The sequence below is a fragment of the Cherax quadricarinatus genome, unplaced genomic scaffold, assembly GCF_038502225.1.
Source record: "Cherax quadricarinatus isolate ZL_2023a unplaced genomic scaffold, ASM3850222v1 Contig895, whole genome shotgun sequence".
Lineage (NCBI taxonomy): Eukaryota > Metazoa > Arthropoda > Malacostraca > Decapoda > Parastacidae > Cherax > Cherax quadricarinatus.
In genome coordinates this window covers 6,992-27,753 of record NW_027195921.1, presented here as the reverse complement: position 1 = coordinate 27,753, position 20,762 = coordinate 6,992, and the positions used below count along the sequence as shown (strand labels likewise).

The following is a 20,762-nucleotide window of genomic DNA, read 5'->3' as shown; positions in this document are numbered from 1 at the left end:
ATGCAACATTCCTCCAATGAAAAGCAGGGGCGCAACGAATACTCTGAGAGACAACACAATAAGTGTCCGGGGCCCAAGACTGTTCAACTGCCTCCCAGCATACATAGGGGGTATTACCAATAGACCCCTGGCTGTCTTCAAAAAGGCACTGGACAGGCACCTACAGTCAGTACCTGATCAGCTGGGCTGTGGTTCGTACGTCAGTTTGCATGCGGCCAGTAGTAACGGCCTGGTTGATCCACCACGAGGCCTGGTCTCAGACCGGGCCGCGGGGGCGTTGACCCACGAAACCCTCTCCAGGTATACTCCAGGTAGACTTCATATTTTGCAGCCACCGCAATACATCAGGTTCCCACTACTGTTGTTGTTGTTATATCCAGTCAGAAGCACCTAACCCACTGGGATAATACCTGCGGAAAGGGAGATACTTTTGTGTAAGTCGAGGAAAAGGAGTGCGGCTATAATTCTTTAGAAAAAAATCCTTCACCTACACCATGACAGCTCGTTGGAGGGGTGAGAATCCAGTATAGAACAAACATATCAGAATCTTTCAACTAATTTAATTTCTGTGCAAGTTTTGTCATTACCAAATTTTCTCAACTATTCATTCTCAAAACTAACGTGAACTACACCAGTTTAGGAACAATTCTGTTACAGAAGTTGAATGAGCCTCGAAATCAATAGCATCGATAAGCACCGTCTCATAAGATCTTGGAAAAATTAGGACAATCTGGCTGTTCCAGCGAGCCGCCGCGCTGTATTACAAAGGATTCTCCTTTAATCTTATTTGTATGACAATAATAGACTATAGAGTCTAGTGTAAATGGAATTAATTTTATTTGAGGAAGTTTGCATACATTGGCCATCACAGCCTTGAGTACAGAATGTTTGTTACTAACCACTATTGTCATGGTCAGTAAATAATACGTCTGCAAACTTCGCCCACACTAATGTGACCCATACTACAATACTTCAGTCACTCTTTCATTGCTTTCACCTTTCTGGATTTCCCTGTATATGTCTCCATTTCCCGCGCTGGCGATCGAGCTTAAATATTTTGCATGTTATTCAATATATATAAACCATCATGCCCGGAACTAATCAACTACAATTAGAGAGCTTTCAAACTGAGAGAAAAGAAAGGAAGGATGAAATGCCACTCATTTTATGCTCTCTCAAAATCCTCCTCCATGTTCATCTTATGCCCTCCCAAACCCTCTTTCTCATCTTAATCTCTTCCAGATCCTTTCTTTACCAAGTACATGCTCTTCCAGACCACTCCCAGTACTAAATCCATGAAAAAACAAAAAAAGGCACAATACCGTGACTGGAACGATACACAAATAACCCGCACATAGAAGAGAGGAGCTTACAACGACGTTTCGGTCCGACTTGGACCATTTACAAAGTCACACTAACGAGAAGTGGAGCAGGACGGGTATATATAGGCAGGAAGAGGTAGTGGTGGTAGTAGTAGTAGTAGTAGTAGTAGTAGTAGTAGTAGTAGTAGTAGTAGTAGTAGTAGTAGTAGTGGTAGTGGTAGTGGTAGTAGTGGGGAATTAAGGAGTGTGACTTTGTAAATAGTCCAAGTCGGACCGAAACGTCGTCGTAAGCTCCTCTCCACTAAATCCATGCTTTCACAGACCTGATCCACGGCAGTGACCAAGCTCTTCCAGACCCCTCCCACATCCTCCTAGGCTCTCCTAGATCGCATAATCTCCTAGGCCCATAATCTCCTAGGCCCATAATCTCCCAAGCTGCTCTGACCCATATACAAGAGTTACCCGCCTCTCTTCCCTCAAACAGCCATCATCTTACTCTCAGACCTTCGAGCACTCATCCCACACCCATCCAACTTTCTCCAAGACTTCTTCACACTCATCCCTTGTTCTTTGAGAACCCATCAACACCTCAACATGCTCTCCTAGTGCATGCTCTCCTAGTGCATGCTCTCCTAGTGCATGCTCTCCTAGTGCATGCTCTCCTAGTGCATGCTCTTCTAGTGCATGCTCTCCTAGTGCATGCTCTCCTAGTGCATGCTCTCCTAGTGCATGCTCTCCTAGTGCATGCTCTCCTAGTGCATGCTCTCCTAGTGCATGCTCTCCTAGTGCATGCTCTCCTAGTGCATGCTCTCCTAGTGCATGCTCTCCTAGCCCATGCTCTCCTAGTCCATGCTCTCCTAGCCCATGCTCTCCTAGTCCATGCTCTCCTAGTCCATGCTCTCCTAGCCCATGCTCTCCTAGTCCATGCTCTTCTAGTCCATGCTCTCCTAGTCCATGCTCTCCTAGCCCATGCTCTCCTAGTCCATGCTCTCCTAGCCCATGCTCTCCTAGTCCATGCTCTCCTAGACTCCTCCCACATCAAACGGTATTCTGAGCTCCTCGCATCCATTCCATAAATTCTTCTTGTTCCCTGGAAGTTTTCCTCTCAGGCATTCGAGTCCAATGCTCTCTCGGACATCCTCATTCACCTACTTCAAGCTTGTAAACTTTATACACATCCTACACTTATGGTCCCTCCCACACCCTATTATTAAGCTCACCCTGCAGGTTCCAGTACCTATTCTTACCCTCCCAGCTGACTGACTCACTTTTACCATCATTCATATATAGATCCTCTATTCATCCCCTCTGATAAATGGCATATAGACCCCCTCTCACCCACCCGGATAAATGGTTCCAAGACAAGCAACAGCTGGTAATCCAGTGACATGAAATCTTCACTCGCTGGCTAAAAATTTTAACACTCACCATACCACACACACAATATAGGCGAACATGAGGGTGGTTCTTCTGTGGACTGAGCAAACAACACAAATGGAGACCTGAAACTGTGGTAAGCTTTTCTACCAGCACAAAATTTGCTGGAATATCGTATCCCTGGAAAGTGGGAAATTGGTATTAGCACTACGATATATGAAAATTATTAGGACCATAACTATTTTATTACCTGGTTGGTTGGTATATGAGGAATATATGGAGCTAAGATATAAAAAAAGAATATAACTAGTAAGAGGATATAAGGAATGAGGAAATTTAGAAAAAGGATATCTGTATTTAGAGGGAGTGTGTTTGTATGTAAGTGTTCACTAGGGATGATGTCTGAAGACTATGACACGTGACTATATGCAGGAAGCACATCATTCATTTATCAATGGTAGCTAAGCAAAATATTATAATCCAAAATTACATAAGTGCTTTGAAATGATAGTGTAAGTCATGACCGTGGCAGGTGAGGTGTGGTCACCAGCCCTTGGTGAGGTGTGGTCACCAGCCCTTGGTGAGGTGTGGTCACCAGCCCTTGGTGAGGTGTGGTCACCAGCCCTGGGTGAGGTGTGGTCACCAGCCCTGGGTGAGGTGTGGTCACCAGCCCTGGGTGAGGTGTGGTCACCAGCCCTTGGTGAGGTGTGGTCACCAGCCCTGGGTGAGGTGTGGTCACCAGCCCTTGGTGAGGTGTGGTCACCAGCCCTTGGTGAGGTGTGGTCACCAGCCCTGGGTGAGGTGTGGTCACCAGCCCTGGGTGAGGTGTGGTCACCAGCCGTGGGTGAGGTGTAGTCACCAGCCCTTGGTGAGGTGTGGTCACCAGCCCTTGGTGAGGTGTGGTCACCAGCCCTTGGTGAGGTGTGGTCACCAGCCCTGGGTGAGGTGTGGTCACCAGCCCTGGGTGAGGTGTGGTCACCAGCCGTGGGTGAGGTGTAGTCACCAGCCCTTGGTGAGGTGTGGTCACCAGCCCATGGTGAGGTGTGGTCACCAGCCCTTGGTGAGGTGTGGTCACCAGCCCTTGGTGAGGTGTGGTCACCAGTCCTGCGTGAAGTGTGGTCACCAGCCCTGGGTGAGGTGTGGTCACCAGCCTGGGTGAGGTGTGGTCACCATCCCTGGGTGAGGTGTAGTCACCAGCCCTGGCTGAGGTGTAGTCACCAGCCCTGGGTGAGGTGTGGTCACCAGTCCTTGGTGAGGTGTGGTCACCAGCCCTTGGTGAGGTGTGGTCACCAGCCCTTGGTGAGATGTGGTCACCAGCCCTTGGTGAGGTGTGGTCACCAGCCCTGGGTAAGGTGTGGTCACCAGCCCTGGGTGAGGTGTGGTCACCATCCCTGGGTGAGGTGTAGTCACCAGCCCTGGGTGAGGTGTAGTCACCAGCCCTGGGTGAGGTGTAGTCACCAGCCCTGGGTGAGGTGTAGTCACCAGCCCTGGGTGAGGTGTAGTCACCAGCCCTGGGTGAGGTGTAGTCACCAGCCCTGGGTGAGGTGTAGTCACCAGCCCAGGGTGAGGTGTAGTCACCAGCCCTGGGTGAGGTGTAGTTACCAGCCCTGGGTGAGGTGTAGTCACCAGCACTGGGTGAGGTGTAGTCACCAGCCCTGGGTGAGGTGTAGTCACCAGCACTGGGTGAGGTGTAGTCACCAGCCCTGGGTGAGGTGTAGTCACCAGCCCTGGGTGAGGTGTAGTCACCAGCCCTGGGTGAGGTGTAGTCACCAGCCCTGGGTGAGGTGTAGTCACCAGCCCTGGGTGAGGTGTAGTCACCAGCCCAGGGTGAGGTGTAGTCACCAGCCCTGGGTGAGGTGTAGTCACCAGCACTGGGTGAGGTGTAGTCACCAGCCCTGGGTGAGGTGTAGTCACCAGCACCAGCACCTGGGTGGGTGAGGTGTAGTCACCAGCCCTGGGTGAGGTGTAGTTACACCAGCCCTGGGTTAGGTGTAGTCACCAGCCCTGGGTGAGGTGTAGTCACCAGCCCTGGGTGAGGTGTAGGTGAGGTGTAGTCACCAGCCCTGGGTGAGGTGTAGTTACACCAGCACTGGGTGAGGTGTAGTCACCAGTGGGTGAGGTGTAGTCCACCAGCACTGGGTGAGGTGTAGTCACCAGCCCTGGGTGAGGTGTAGTCACCAGCCCTGGGTGAGGTGTAGTCACCAGGGTGAGGTGTAGTCACCAGCCCTGGGTGAGGTGTAGTCACCATCACTGGGTGAGGTGTAGTCACCAGCACTGGGTGAGGTGTAGTCACCAGCACTGGGTGAGGTGTAGTTACCAACACTGGGTGAGGTGTAGTCACCAGCACTGGGTGAGGTGTAGTTACCAACACTGGGTGAGGTGTAGTTACCAGCACTGGGTGAGGTGTAGTTACCAACACTGGGTGAGGTGTAGTTACCAGCACTGGGTGAGGTGTAGTTACCAACACTGGGTGAGGTGTAGTTACCAACACTGGGTGAGGTGTAGTTACCAACACTGGGTGAGGTGTAGTTACCAACACTGGGTGAGGTGTAGTTACCAACACTGGGTGAGGTGTAGTTACCAACACTGGGTGAGGTGTAGTTACCAACACTGGGTGAGGTGTAGTTACCAGCACTGGGTGAGGTGTAGTTACCAACACTGGGTGAGGTGTAGTTACCAACACTGGGTGAGGTGTAGTTACCAACACTGGGTGAGGTGTAGTTACCAACACTGGGTGAGGTGTAGTTACCAACACTGGGTGAGGTGTAGTTACCAACACTGGGTGAGGTGTAGTTACCAACACTGGGTGAGGTGTAGTTACCAACACTGGGTGAGGTGTAGTTACCAACACTGGGTGAGGTGTAGTTACCAACACTGGGTGAGGTGTAGTTACCAACACTGGGTGAGGTGTAGTTACCAACACTGGGTGAGGTGTAGTTACCAACACTGGGTGAGGTGTAGTTACCAACACTGGGTGAGGTGTAGTTACCAACACTGGGTGAGGTGTAGTCACCAGCACTGGGTGAGGTGTAGTTACCAACACTGGGTGAGGTGTAGTTACCAACACTGGGTGAGGTGTAGTCACCAGCACTGGGTGAGGTGTAGTTACCAACACTGGGTGAGGTGTAGTTACCAGCCCTGGGTGAGGCGAATGCATCTATCTTATGGATTTTTTCATGACCCCATATATGTTGCTATTGTTCTTTTATAGCAGCAGTAATGACCTGAAATTGTAAGTGCTGATTAATGACTGACTCATGCACGACAAATAGCTAAGGATCGAGAATAGTAAAAATAAGTTTTATTTTAATTATGTTTTTGAAGCAGGAGCTGTCTATGTACTTCCTTCCCTGTGACAGCAGGTACTGGAAATATAAACACATATGCAGTATAATGTGATCCTTTATTGGCAACGTTTCGCCACACAGTGGCTTCATCAGTCCATACAAAGGAGAAACTTGAAGAACAGGAGGAGAATAAGGTGATCAGTCCCTCAACCTTGAGTCGATGTGGTCAGTCCGTCAAGATTGATGGACTGACCACATCGACTCAAGGTTGAGGGACTGATCACCTCATTCTCCTCCTGTTCTTCAAGTTTCTCCTTTGTATGGACTGATGAAGCCACTGTGTGGCGAAACGTTTCCTCAATAAAGATACCCAAGAGTTGCACATGTGTCTAATTTAACAGATCTACCTGGGGTGGAAGGCACGCGAGTTTTTATAGTCAGGTGGAGAATGCTGTGGTCAGGTGGAGAATGCTGCAGCTGATGGTCTACCGAGTAAGGTTATAGAGTCTAAAATCTTGGGTAGCTTGGAAGGGAGATTGGATAATTTTGTGAGCAGACCTTCTGCAGTGTTTCTTCATTCCTATGTTCTTATGTGGGATAGCGATGAAGTTTCTTGGCAAGTGGTTCAGCTATGTTATAGAAGCCATTGTTCTGGTTGAAGTTGTTGGTTATAGAGATAAGCGATGATTCCAGGATTCTTCGGTATTGAGTGTTGTCTTCTCTGGCGATAAGTCTTGAGTTTCTGTAGTTTATTAAATGGTTGTGTGAATTACGGTGTTGTACACAGGCATTCCTTGTATCGTCAGACCTGCTTGCGTATTGGTGCTCTGAAATACGTGTTTGGAGGTCTCTTGATGTTTCACTCACGTATAATTTGCTGCAGTCATTACAAGGGATGATGTATACCCCTGCAGAGGATGGAAGCTTGTCCTGTCTATTACTGGTAATGTCCTTGATGGTCGTGGTTGTGGAGGTAGATACCTGGATTGAGATATTGGAAAAGATGTTATAAACGTGTTTGGCAATGGAGTTGGTGGGGGTGACTATGTATCTCTTCTCGGTAGTGTCTTCTCTTGGTGTGTTGAAGATGTTTAATGCCCGTCGTCTGCAGTCTCTGATGAAGTGACGAGGATAGTGGAGTTTAGAAAATACTTGTTCAATTATAGTGCATTCTTCCTCAAGGAACTCATTGCTGCAGATTCTGAGTGCGCGCAGGAACACCACGTTTAGTTTTGGTGTCGTGGTAAGAGTAGAAGTGGAGAAGATCGTTTTTGTTAGGTAAGACACATATGCTACAGTTAGGTATCTTTATTTCGAAACGTTTCACAGTAGGCCTACACAGTAGAAGCAGAAGAGACTTCTTAATCAGTCGAGTACAGTCTGGAGAAAGCTGATAGTCTGAAGCAGAATGAAATAAATGACTTATAAACACAAATGAGTATAATGTGATCGATGTAATCAGTCTACATACACCAGAATGTTGAGGTCAGGTTGCTGCATCTGAATCTACCGGGTTTTAGAGTCTTGGGTAGCTTGTATTGGACAAGTTGTAGACCTTCTCAGTCTATGTTCTTATGTGGGAGAAAGAAGCATTGTATGTTATAGAATCCATAGTTGGTTATAGAGATAAGCGATGATTCCAATTCATTGAGTCTTCTGCTTCTAGTCAACTTTTCTGTATCTTCCTGACTGAAATGAAGCGCTACTGTGTAGGCGTCCTGTCTACTACTGGTGAATGGTCGTTTCGAAATAAAGATACCTAACTGTAGCATATGTGTCTTACCTAACAACCTGTCGGTATTTTGTACCATTTTAATGTTCAAGATAGTTTTTGTTAGTGGGTTTTCGATAGACATTAAAAACGAAGTTCATGGTCAGCTTTAAACATCTTCAACACACCCAGAGAAGACACTGCCGAGAAGAGATACATAGTCCTCCCCACCAACTCCATTGCCAAACACGTTTCCAACATCTTTTCCAAAACCTCATTCCAAGTATCTGCCTCCACAACCACGACCATCGAGGACATTACCAGTAATAGACAGGACAAGCTTCCATCCTCTGCAGGGGTATACATAATCCCTTGTAATGACTGCAGCAAATTATACGTGGGTGAAACATCAAGAGACCTCCAAACACGTTCAAGACTTATCGCCAGAGAAGACAACACTCAATACCGAAGAATCCTGGAATCATCGCTTATCTCTATGACCAACAACTTCAACCAGAGCAAGGGCTTCTATAACATAGCTGAACCACTTGCCAAGAAACTTCTTCATCGCTATCCCACATAAGAACATAGGAATGGAGAACACTGCAGAAGGTCTGCTCACAAACTTATCCAATCTCCCTTCCAAGCTACCCAAGATTTTAGACTCTATAACCCTACTCGGTAGATCATCAGATGCAGCATTCTCCACCTGACCACAGCATTCTGAACCTGACTATAAATACTCGCGTACCTTCCACCCCAGGTAGATCTGTTAAATTAGACACATGTGCAACTCTTGGGTATCTTTATTGAGGAAACGTTTCGCCACACAGTGGCTTCATCAGTCCATACAAAGGAGAAACTTGAAGAACAGGAGGAGAATGAGGTGATCAGTCCCTCAACCTTGAGTCGATGTGGTCAGTCCATCAATCTTGACGGACTGACCACATCGACTCAAGGTTGAGGGACTGATCACCTTATTCTCCTCCTGTTCTTCAAGTTTCTCCTTTGTATGGACTGATGAAGCCACTGTGTGGCGAAACGTTGCCAATAAAGGATCACATTATACTGCATATGTGTTTATATTTCCATTGTGTTGGTATTTTATACCATTTATTTCCATCGACAGCAGGTACTGTCACTGTACCTACCTACCTCTTTTTTTTTTTTTTTTTTTTTTTTGCAGGTGCTGTCACTACGTGTTTTCCTGTTTATTGCAAGTACTGTCACTACTTACTTCCCTTTTAAAGCGGATACTGTGAACATCTACTTCACTGTTACCGTAAGTACTGTCCCTGCTTACTTCTGTATTACGCCAGATGCTGTCACCTTACCTATTTTAGCAGGTACTGTCATTTTTCTTACTTCCCCGTTTTAGCAGGTACTGTCTACCTACTTCCGTGTTTTAGCATAATCTGTTACTTCGTCAAGCATTAAACACTTGATACATTCCGTCAGTTTATTGCACTAAACATTAATGAAATAACCTTCACGTAAACTGAGATTTATGACGACGTTTCGGACCGCATAGGACGACTAACTAATAATATAGAGAAGCGCCAAGGAAAGGAAGCAAGAATATACACGAGAAGATGTCTTGGACGGAAGAGGCAGAACAGGAGGAGAAAACAATAATACAGTAGTTGTAGTATTAAAACAGTGATGGATGTGACATTAAGAAAGTAGTAGTGGCAGTGAAAAAACAGGAGCAGACAGTGAAGTGTTTGAAAAGGAATAGAAGTGGCAATAATAGAAGTAAGAGTGGAGAACAGAGGAGTAGTGCAGGAGAGATAGTGGCCAACGAGGGGTAGGACAACATCCCTGCAGGACATTCCGTGTGGGGAGAATAGTAAATCATCTGTGCCTTCCCGGAGTACCTGGAGGTTATTCTGAGAAGCAACGCGGTCCTCCACCTGGCCTACCAGTGGATTAGGGCCTGATCTACCAGATTGTTATTGTTAGCCGCATGCTATCCAATATACGTACCACAGCCCGGCTGATTGGGTACTGACTTTAGGTATCTGCCCATTTCCCTCTTGAAGACAGCCGAGGGTCTATTGGTAACTCTCCTTATGCATAATGGGAAGCTGTAAAACAGTCTTGGGGCTCCGGTCACTTACTGTGTTTTCTTTGAGTTAACTAAAGGCTTTTCACTGGGCGTATGTTGCGCCGTATGTCGAGTCTTTTGCTTTCGTAAGGAGTAATTTCTGTATGCAGATTTGGGACAAGTACCTCTAGGATTTTCCAGGGGGACCAAGACTGTTCAACTGCCTCCCAACATACATAAGGGGGATTACCAATAGACCCCTGACTGTCTTCAAGCAGGCACTGGACAAGCACCTAAAGTCAATACCTGACCAGCCGGACTGTGGTTCGTACGTCGGTTTGCGTGCGGCCAACAGTAACAGCGTGGTTGATCAGGTCCTGAGCCACCATGAGGCCTGGTCACAGACCGGGCCGCGGGGGCGTTGACCCCCGAAACCCTCTCCAGATATACTCCAGGTATCTTTCTCGGAGTATAGGTGAAGTGACTTCAAACGTTCCCAGTAATTATTGTTCTTGACTGAACTAGGATGTGAAGGGAGGGTTTCTGCACACTATTTAGATCTGCAAATTCTCTTGCATTGAATGTTTTTTTTAGTGTACAGCAGTACCTGCCTAGATAGAATAAATCACTTAAAGAGAATAATCGTTGGCATGGCATCCCTTGTTTTGAAAGTTTTCCTTATCCATTCTATTATTTTCGTCGCAGATGTAATAATGACACTGTTGTGATCTTTGAGGGTAAGATTCTCTGACATTATCACTCCAAAATCCTTCACATTAGTTTTTCACTCTTGTGTGATTAGGGTTTATTGTACTCCGTTCTATTACTTCCTTAAGTTTTCCATAATGGAGTAACTGAAATGTTTCCTCATTGAGCACTGTATGGAAAACTTGATATGTCTGCTGGGAGATTCTCATGTAGATTCTAGTACCATCTGGAACGAGAGAGACAGTGCGATGCTTTTACATCCCGGTCTATGTCAGATATGAGGATGAGGAACAGGATGGCGACGAGTGCTCTACCTTTTCACTGTGGCAGCCTCCCGCTTAAATCTGTTTACCATTACTCTTTGTGTTCTAGTGGTTAGAAAATTAAAGATCCATTTGCCCACGTTTCCATTTCTTCCGTTAGCACTCTTTCTGTGCGCCATTACATTATGGTCGCAATAGTCGAAGGCCTTTTGCAAAGTCTGTGCGTACTACATTTTCCTTTTGTTTGTTCTCCAGTGCATCCCAGACTGTCTACTGTGAGGAACATAAGCGCCTTTTCTAAACTGATGCTGCCCTGGGTTATGCAATGTTTGGAATCCAAGTGGTTGGCGATCATGCTCCTTAGAACCCTCTCAAAGATTTTTATAATGTGAGACGTTAGCACTATCTGTCTGTAATGCTTTGCTATTGCATTACTTCTACCTTTATGGAGTGGGACAATATCCGGTGGGACAATATCCAGGCTCCCTCGCCATAGCATACTTCAGGAACGTCAAACGGGTTTCTTGCAGTTCTTGATGAATTTGATAGGATGGATAATGAGAACGTTCCAAACGAGAGATGCCAAGCCAATGATGATCCTTTTCAAATCACTTGTTCTCTCTAGGCTGGAGTACTGCTGTACATCATCTCCATTCAAAGCAGGTGAAATTGCAGATCTAGAGAGTGTACAGAGATCCTTTACTGCACGTATAAGTTCTGTCAAGCACCTTAACTACTGGGAACGCTTGGAAGCACTTGACTTGTACTCGTTGGAACGCAGGAGGGAGAGATATATCATAATCTACACTTGGAAAATCCTGGAAGGAATGGTCCCAAATCTGCACACAGAAATCACTCCCTACGAAAGTAGAAGATTGGGCAGGCGATGCAAAATGCCCCCAATAAAAAGTAGGGGCGCCATTGGTGCACTAAGGGAACACACCATAAGTGTCCGGGGCCCAAGACTGTTGAACAGTCTCCCATCAAGCATTAGGGGAATTACCAATAAACCCCTGGCTGCCTTCAAGAGAGAGCTGGACAGGTACCTAAAGTCAGTGCCGGATCAGCCGGGCTGTGGCTCGTACGTTGGACTGCGTGCGGCCAGCAGTAACAGCCTAGTTGATCAGGCCCTGATCCATCGGGAGGCCTGGTCATGGACCGGGCCGCGGGGGCGTTGATCCCCGAAATAACCTCCAGGTAACCTCCAGTCAAGTGAAGTTACGGTTATGTCAGAAATATGGCAGATATTGACAAGGTTTTCAGACTCCATGAAAAATTCATACTGAGTCATACTCAAACTTCTGTATCTCACTTATTTCTTTGTTATCGTCCATGTAAGTTCCATCTTGTTTAAGCAAGATCGTCCATGTAAGTTCCATCTTGTTTAAGCAAGATCGTCCATGTAAGTTCCATCTTGTTTAAGCAAGATCGTCCATGTAAGTTCCATCTTGTTTAAGCAAGATCGTCCATGTAAGTTCCATCTTGTTTAAGCAAGATCGTCCATGTAAGTTCCATCTTGTTTAAGCAAGATCGTCCATGTAAGTTCCATCTTGTTTAAGCAAGATCGTCCATGTAAGTTCCATCTAGTTTAAGCAAGATCGTCCATGTAAGTTCCATCTTGTTTAAGCAAGATCGTCCATGTAAGTTCCATCTTGTTTAAGCAAGATCGTCCATGTAAGTTCCATCTTGTTTAAGCAAGATCGTCCATGTAAGTTCCATCTTGTTTAAGCAAGATCGTCCATGTAAGTTCCATCTTGTTTAAGCAAGATCGTCCATGTAAGTTCCATCTTGTTTAAGCAAGATCGTCCATGTAAGTTCCATCTTGTTTAAGCAAGATCGTCCATGTAAGTTCCATCTTGTTTAAGCAAGATCGTCCATGTTTAAGCAAGATCAATACTGGATGTGAGTTTTGCCTTGTTTTTGGAATAACTAAAGAATTAATTTTGATTTATTTCAATTTTATTATTTGCTTTTAGTTCCATCTGTTTCTCCTGGATCATATATGAATCATTTAAATCAAGTTCAATATTTTCTAGTTCCCTAGTCGATGTTTCCTTTGCATTTCAGATATTCTTCTCCTCTTAAGAAGCTCAGTGATTCGCCGCCTTCACCGGTAGAGGGAGCGTCTGTTACGCATGTATTGTACAGAATAATTTATAAAAATAAACGCTCCATAAATATATTATTTTGCGGGATTTGTACTGAAACTGGACGCGTATTATTCCTGGTCAGTCAGACTGGTCAGGAGAGCAGAGCGAGGTGTGTGTGTGTGTGTGTGTGTGTGTGTGTGTGTGTGTGTGTGTGTGTGTGTGTGTGTGTGTGTGTGTGTGTGTGTGTGTGTGTGTGTGTGTGTGTGTGTGTGTGTGTGTGTGTGTGTGTGTGTGTGTGTGTGTGTCAGTTTATGAAGCGCAGCACCTGCAGCAAGTTGTCCTAATACGTCACGGTTTGTTTCGTATGGATTTTTTTTTTGTAAGTTTATACGATAGATTAGTTTATTGGCTTAAGTGCTCTCGTGTTTACCTGTAAGGCCCTAGTGTGCTGAGGCCTGTTTAAGTTTTCGGAGTGTACATGTACAGCCAGCAAGTTGAGCAGCCTGCAGAAGGGGGTGTAGTAGTAGTGTGCTAGTGAGCTAAGGTGAGTACTGGGGAAAGGTGAACTGGAGTGTGGTGATATTGGTTGTAGTAAAGTAGATTGTATATATTACTTTACTTTTAATATACATTTATAGTTTTGTATAGGCGAGTTTTTGCGTCCTTCCTAATAAATTGACTAATTGACCTTCCATATTTAATGTGAAAGTACAAGATGGTCCTTGAGTGGTTTTTCTCTATTTTAAATAATATAATGTCCCTAGACATAGCAGGTTGTTTACGCTATAGGAACCACGACTTTTATTTTCATTACGCAGCCATAAAAGCGTAACAGAGTTTCACTCTTTCCGGGTTCGGAAAATATATCTTGAACATATTTCAGCTGCAGGAGCTGAAGTATGCTCGGATCCATGTTAATCACGATATCTTCACAGCATGTTTCATTAAGCATATGCTCCACTAGATGCTCCACAAGATGGAAATGGAGGTGGAGGAGTGGTGAAGAGGCTGGTTGTGGAGGAGTGGTGAAGAGGAAGGTTGTGGAGAAGTGGTGAAGAGGAAGGTTGTGGAGAAGTGGTGAAGAGGAAGGTTGTGGAGAAGTGGTGAAGAGGAAGGTTGTGGAGGAGTGGTGAAGAGGAAGGTTGTGGAGAAGTGGTGAAGAGGAAGGTTGTGGAGAAGTGGTGAAGAGGAAGGTTGTGGAGGAGTGGTGAAGAGGAAGGTTGTGGAGAAGTGGTGAAGAGGAAGGTTGTGGAGAAGTGGTGAAGAGGAAGGTTGTGTGAGAAGTGGTGAAGAGGAAGGTTGTGGAGAAGTGGTGAAGAGGAAGGTTGTGGAGAAGTGGTGAAGAGGAAGGTTGTGGAGGAGTGGTGAAGAGGAAGGTTGTGGAGAAGTGGTGAAGAGGAAGGTTGTGGAGAAGTGGTGAAGAGGAAGATTGTGGAGGAGTGGTGAAGAGGAAGGTTGTGGAGAAGGTTGTGGAGGAGTGGTGAAGAGGAAGGTTGTGGAGAAGTGGTGAAGAGGAAGGTTGTGGAGAAGTGGTGAAGAGGAAGGTTGTGGAGAAGTGGTGAAGAGGAAGATTGTGGAGGAGTGGTGAAGAGGAAGGTTGTGGAGAAGTGGTGAAGAGGAAGATTGTGGAGGAGTGGTGAAGAGGAAGGTTGTGGAGAAGTGGTGTTGTGGAGAAGTGGTGAAGAGGAAGGTTGTGGAGAAGTGGTGAAGAGGAAGGTTGTGGAGAAGTGGTGAAGAGGAAGGTTGTGGAGAAGTGGTGAAGAGGAAGGTTGTGGAGGAGTGGTGAAGAGGAAGGTTGTGGAGAAGTGGTGAAGAGGAAGGTTGTGGAGAAGTGGTGAAGAGGGTGGAGGAGCATTGGAAGTCATAGCTGGTGGAGATGTACACAAATAACCTGTTCATTGAAAAATGAATATTATGACGAGGTTTGGGTCAGACTTTGACCGTTAACTAGTTAATGGTCTTCTATGTGCGGGTTATTTCTATATTGTTCCATTCAAGGTACATTGCCTTTTTATTCTTCTTGGTGAAGATGTTGTGACATAGCCTATCCCAATACATTTCTTATGGTGAATAACAGCCTCTCTCTCTTGCCCATTTCAAGTACATTTCCCGATCCTCACAGGATGTGCCAGTCAAATTTATGGTTACTGTTCTGTGGTTTAGTCGTCTGGTTGACTGCTAGTATGGTGGTAGAGAATGTGTCGTAGTATGGGTGGATCCTGCCACCAGCTGTTTGTGGTGGTACGAGGCTACGAGGCCTATGGTGGTAGTTGCCATAGGCGGGTTACAAAATCCTGAAAGAAACATCTACAACCCCTCCCCCTCTCCATCCTTCGTGAATTATCAGATTGTTTTGGTACTATTTATGTTGCTTTTTGGTAATTTTTAACTCTGATTTACTGCATTAAGAACAGTTTCCTTGAACAGTGGAAAGACATACTACCAATGACTGACTTAGGATGTATATGACACTTATGCACGCAAAGATGGTGCTACATTGTAGTGTAAATACTTTATTTATGTTAATTCACTATCCCTGTCATCCATTATTAAGGTTGTAAAGAAATCACTAGATCTTTCTCACTATATATCGATACCCTCATCACTCGCTACATGTAAATAACTCAGTCCTTTGAGTTAACACTGGAGACATTTGTCAACGCGGGTTTGTTTACGAGATTCACTTGGTTGAGGGTTTCCTGAAGCTGGCCTACCACACTTCACTATTTTTTCCTTGTATTTTATCACAACTCTGTACACTATTTACCACTACGGTTATACACTTTCCTTTCACTGCACTATACTGAAATAGTTATATTTATGCAGTGCACACAAAGGCGGTTGTTATGTAGGCCTTTGAGGGTAATCATTCTCCCTGACTCCCCATTTAATTATATTAGATGTTCTCTCCCAGTGATGGGAAGTTTGTTTTAAACAGTCTACTCCCTTCACTACGGTTACACTATTAGTACAGATTCTCATTAACTACTCAATAGTAAAGCAAGTTTAATATTAGAAACACTTCCCTCGAATGGCAAAATTTAGTTTCCCAGCGACACTGGGTCTTACCTTGGTCTTTTTCATAAATTTTCTACTTAAAGTATACACTGGATCACATATATATTGTTCACAGCCGACAGTACAACCATTCAAGTCATCACTGTCTCTTTCTCGCAGTTTTTTTTTCCAAAGGACCACCGCTATCGATTAAGATACCAGACAAACACACACACACACACACACACACACACACACACACACACACACACACACACACACACACACACACACACACACACACACACACACACACACACAGGGATGTTAGGAAGTATTTCTTCAGCCACAGAGTAGTCAGGATGTGGAATAGTTTGGGAAGCGATGTAGTGGAGGCAGGATCCATACATAGCTTTAAGCAGAGGTGTGATAAAGCTCACGGTTCAGGGAGAGTGACCTAGTAGCGACCAGTGAAGAGGCGGGGCCAGGAGCTTGGACTCGACCCCTGCAACCTCAACTAAGTGAGTACAACTAGGTGAGTACACACACACACACACACACACACACACACACACACACACACACACACACACATGAACGAGGATCAGGTAAGAATACAAGGGGATCTGGACAGGGTGCAAGCCTTGTCCGACAAATGGCTGCTGGAGTTTAACCCCGCCCAGTGCCAAGTCATGTAACTTGATGAAGGGCAAAGAAGACCGCAGGCGCTAGGGGATCAAAGGCAGCAAACCTCACTCAGGAAAATGATCTTAGGGTGGGCATCATGCCGAGCACACCTCCTTAAGTGCACATTAACCAAATAACCGCTGCAGCCTATGTACGCCTGGCAAAACAAAGAATAGCGTTTCTATATCAAAGTAAAGTCGTTTACGACACTGTGAAGCGTATACTTTAGGCCCATATTGGAATATGCAGCACCAGTATAGAACCCACACCTGGTCAAACACGTCAAGAAATTAGAGAAAGTGTAAAACTTTGCAACAAGACTATTCCCGAAGCAAGAGATATGTCCTGTGAGGAGAGGCTAAGGAAACTCAACCTGACAATAGGACTGGAGGTCAGGATTGATAGGGGGGACATGATAACGACGTATACAATACTGGGAGAAATTGACAAGATGGATAGGGCTTTAATGTTTCAGAGGATACATCTGGAAGTTAGAAACTCAGATGAGACACATGGATGTTAGGAAGTGTTTCCTTTATCTTAGAGTCGTCAGAAAATGGAACAAACTGGAGAGTGAAGTAGTCGAGGCGGAACCCATACACAGCTTCAAGACAAAGTACGATAAGGTCCATGGAGAAGGGAGAGAGTGGACTGTATAGCGAATAGCAAAGAGGCAGGGCCAGGAGCTATGAATCGACCCCTGCACCCACAATTACACACACACACAGGCACGCGCGCGCGTGTCCCTCCCTCCATGAGAGTGGAACGCAGTTATAATCCTGAATATTCAACTATGATAACATGAATGTAGATAAGTACGTTTATGGAGCAACATGTAATATTATCAGACTGACTGACGATGTAGTCAAGGTTAAGCTTGGTTACAAATACTTTTCGTAGTCAGACACACGAATGATGTTCAGGCCAAATGAAAAATATGTAGCCAGCCCTATGGTTACCATCGTGAACACTATGTGATTATTTGTTCACTTATTGAGGAATATTGAGATAGACATTATAGTAAGAAATGTGATATTATAAAAGATATCTTAATGAAAATAAGATACCAGGCATATTATGTAATTTTCCTAAACTTTCTTCCAACAGATAAGTGAACTGCAGATATTAATCCAGATGTGTTCATATGAACACTTATGGGGCCTAGTTCCGAGGCCTTTTGTGCAGTCATGCTGTTAAGTTACCCTCCACGGGATTGATTTGGGTTAGGTTAGGTAAGGATCGTCAGGAAACAGGACAAGTGTTTGCTGATGCTGGTCTTAGGCAGATGATGACCCGCAATTGGAGCTTTTGGTCATCTGACCGAGGCCTTCCGTTGGCTTACCGGTCCACCCCTTTAAAAATTCTGGTCAGTTATAACCATTTTTTTTATAATATGGCTATGGGGGTGCACAATAAACTAGCCACTTCTATGGCAAAATCTCGTCTAGGCAAACGAAAAGAAACAGCAATGCAAATGTAGGAAAGGTGATCGGGTAGGGAGAGGAGATAAAGATCATAACATAAGAGTTCTGAAGTTTGTGGCATGTGACAGTGTAATGAGAAAGGAAGGTATTACATAGACAAAGCCAGGAATGTTGTGAATAAGGGATGCTTCCGCAGAACGGCGTCTGTGAAGATTAGAAGACTACCTTTGATTTACCTTTGAAGAGTTTCGAGAGTTTCTCTACTCTGTGAGCCCGGCCATGGGCCAGGCTCGTCTGGTGCTTGCCTGGTCAACCAGGCTGTTGCTGCTGGAGGCCCGCTGCCCCACATATCCATCACAGCCTGGTTGATCTAGCACCTGGTGAAGATACTTGTCCAGTTTCCTCTTGAAGACTTCTACACTTGTTCCAGCCGTGTTTGATATCTTCTGGTACAGTTTTGGTAAAGGGCCTGTAGGATGGAAACGTCATTATAAGTTAGTCTTGTATGAGCAAGCCACTTGTTTAATGTTATTTATTATATGGCTTCTGACACAATTTTTCTTCTTCTAAAACTTGTACTACTTTAATATGTAACTTGAACTCAATGAAAGAGAAACTTATTCAGCCTCTAAACATTTCGGGAGGTGTATCAGACTGAGCACCACCTGCCAAGACCGTCTTTCTGAGAGTTCCTTGACTATGTAATAGACTACAGAAAGTTTGTAGTTACGTGACCTGAGTAGTGACCCACTTGCTGACGGGCAAAAAATGTTTCCTTTCCAGGAGATGGGCTCTTGATCCAGGGAACTGCACTGTATCTCCAATTTTTTTTATCAAGATATAATTGCTTCTCATTTCCCAGGTGTTGTATTACTATGGTTTTGTGCTACAGATTTTATCGTATATATGCCAGTGTAATGTTATAATCAAGTTCAACCATAACGTCTACAAATATGAGACAAAAATAACTCTTGATTAACGAGGTTGACCAGGTTGACTGAGCAGGTCAGTGAATACCTGAGCAATGTAGATAAATGGTTGAGAGAATCAACAAGTTGATAAATTAGACACATGTGCAACACTTGAATGTCTGTTGTGGCTTCATCAGAGCAATACATAGAATACTGAAGATCAGATGATTAAGGTAATCAGTCCCTCAGTCTGGAGTCGATGTAATCAGTCAATCAGTCTTGATAAGATTACAGCATATGCCCGAAGATGGGGCTTATATACAGTAGACAGGTGAGGTGAAGGAGTCGTAGGCGGTGCCACCTTGGATAAATCAACAGGTGGAAGTAGGTCATGCTTATACGTTAGGCAAGCGTAGAATTCCCTGTATCTGGTGGAGGAGAATCTGGAGCAAAGACAAGAAGACTGGCGGTTATATAGGCGTCAGTGGATAGGGACGGGCAGCAGACGAGGGCAAAGTCACTGGTAGGCGGGATTCCCCAGTGGAAGTAGGTCCTTCCCAAAGAGATGGGTTAGTTGCAGCAGCCGTGAAGAAGGTCTTGTAGATGTCCTCTGAACCAAGATTCCATGATGTTGCAGTGTCTGACAAGTTGTGCAAGAAAGGTATAAAATACCGACAATATGAAAGTTAAGACACATGTGCAACATCTGGATATCTTTATTGTACAATAAAGATATCCAGATGTTGCACATGTGTCTTAACTTTCATATTGTCGGTATTTTATACCTTTCTTGCACAATTCCCTGTATCGTGTTCGCATCGCTATTGGGCCGTGCGGACGTGCTGCGCAGTAGCTCCTGATTGAGTTGGCATTTGCGCAGTGTTGACGTGTACTTGGCTCTGTGAAGACCTGTTTGCGCGCTCTCTAGAATTGAAGCAGGATGCCCTCCATCGAGCAACTTTACCAACAGCTTAAGGAAGAATTGAGGTTGGCGAATTTGGAAATTCGGCGATTGACCGAGGAGAACAAGAAGATTCGTAGTAGTCCTCCTGTTTTGAGTCCTCAGGTCAAGAAGGGAAACTGGTCAGTGGCTGGACAGCAGGGAAAGAAGTTGACGATCAAGAAGACGAATGGAAAGGTAGAAACGATGAAGAAGAAAGAGACTGCCGTGGAAACTGTTGTGGAAACATCCAATACATTCTCAGTGCTACCCGACGAATGTGAGTTGACTACTGGGAACGACACGACGAAAGACATTAAGGAAGGTAAGAATATTGTTGTTGTTGGGGATAGCCAAGTTAGGTATATGGATAGGGCGTTCTGCTTGAAGGACAGGAGTAGGAGACAGAGAGTTTGCTTTCCTGGGGCTGGGATGGAGGATATTGTTAGCCGTCTGGATGACATCATGAGAGGTAATGGGAGCAATCCTATTATCTGTCTCAGTGCTGGAGGCAACGATGTTGGCAGACGTAGGAGTGAGGACCTGATTAGCAGGTATAGGTCAGCAATAGAAATAATTAGAAGTAAGGGTGGGAACCCTCTCATATGTGGTATTTTGCCAAGGAGGGGAGTTGGAAGTGAATGGTTGTCCAGGGCAATTGGTGTCAATTGCTGGCTGGACAAATACTGTAAGGAAAATGCGGTAACATTCATTGACAACTGGGACCTCTTCTATGGCAGAAATGACATGTATGCTAGGGATGGGGTTCACTTATCTAGGTGTGGGGTGGGAGCACTGGCAACTGCAGTGGAGGGAGCAGTTAGGACTTTAAACTAGGAATAGTTAGTGGTATGGGTTTTGGCAGGAAAACAGTGAAGTCCCAGTGTAGTAATATTACGAGTTCTAGGGGAACTAGTAATAATAAGAACGAGATAGATATTGAAAAGCCAGGGACCTTGGGTGATAAAGACGGTAATAGGTTTAGTAGAAAAATAGAA

General features: G+C 45.2%; 1 long non-coding RNA gene across 3 annotated transcripts in view; it reads right to left on the bottom strand.

Annotated features, from left to right (window-relative positions):
* Nucleotides 1-19,140, bottom strand: part of LOC138851530 (uncharacterized) — a 59,228-nt gene extending 40,088 nt beyond the window's left edge. The window contains exons 1-2 of one of the 3 annotated variants that reach the window (XR_011391266.1): nucleotides 18,150-19,140; nucleotides 174-410 (exon numbers count right to left, since the gene is read on the bottom strand). This is a non-coding gene — a long non-coding RNA (uncharacterized lncRNA). Of the gene's footprint in view, nucleotides 1-173; nucleotides 411-2,750; nucleotides 3,198-18,149 lie in introns of those variants that run through there. The other 2 variants (XR_011391267.1, XR_011391265.1) reach the window with 2 other exon arrangements.
* Nucleotides 19,141-20,762: the final 1,622 nt, after the last annotated feature.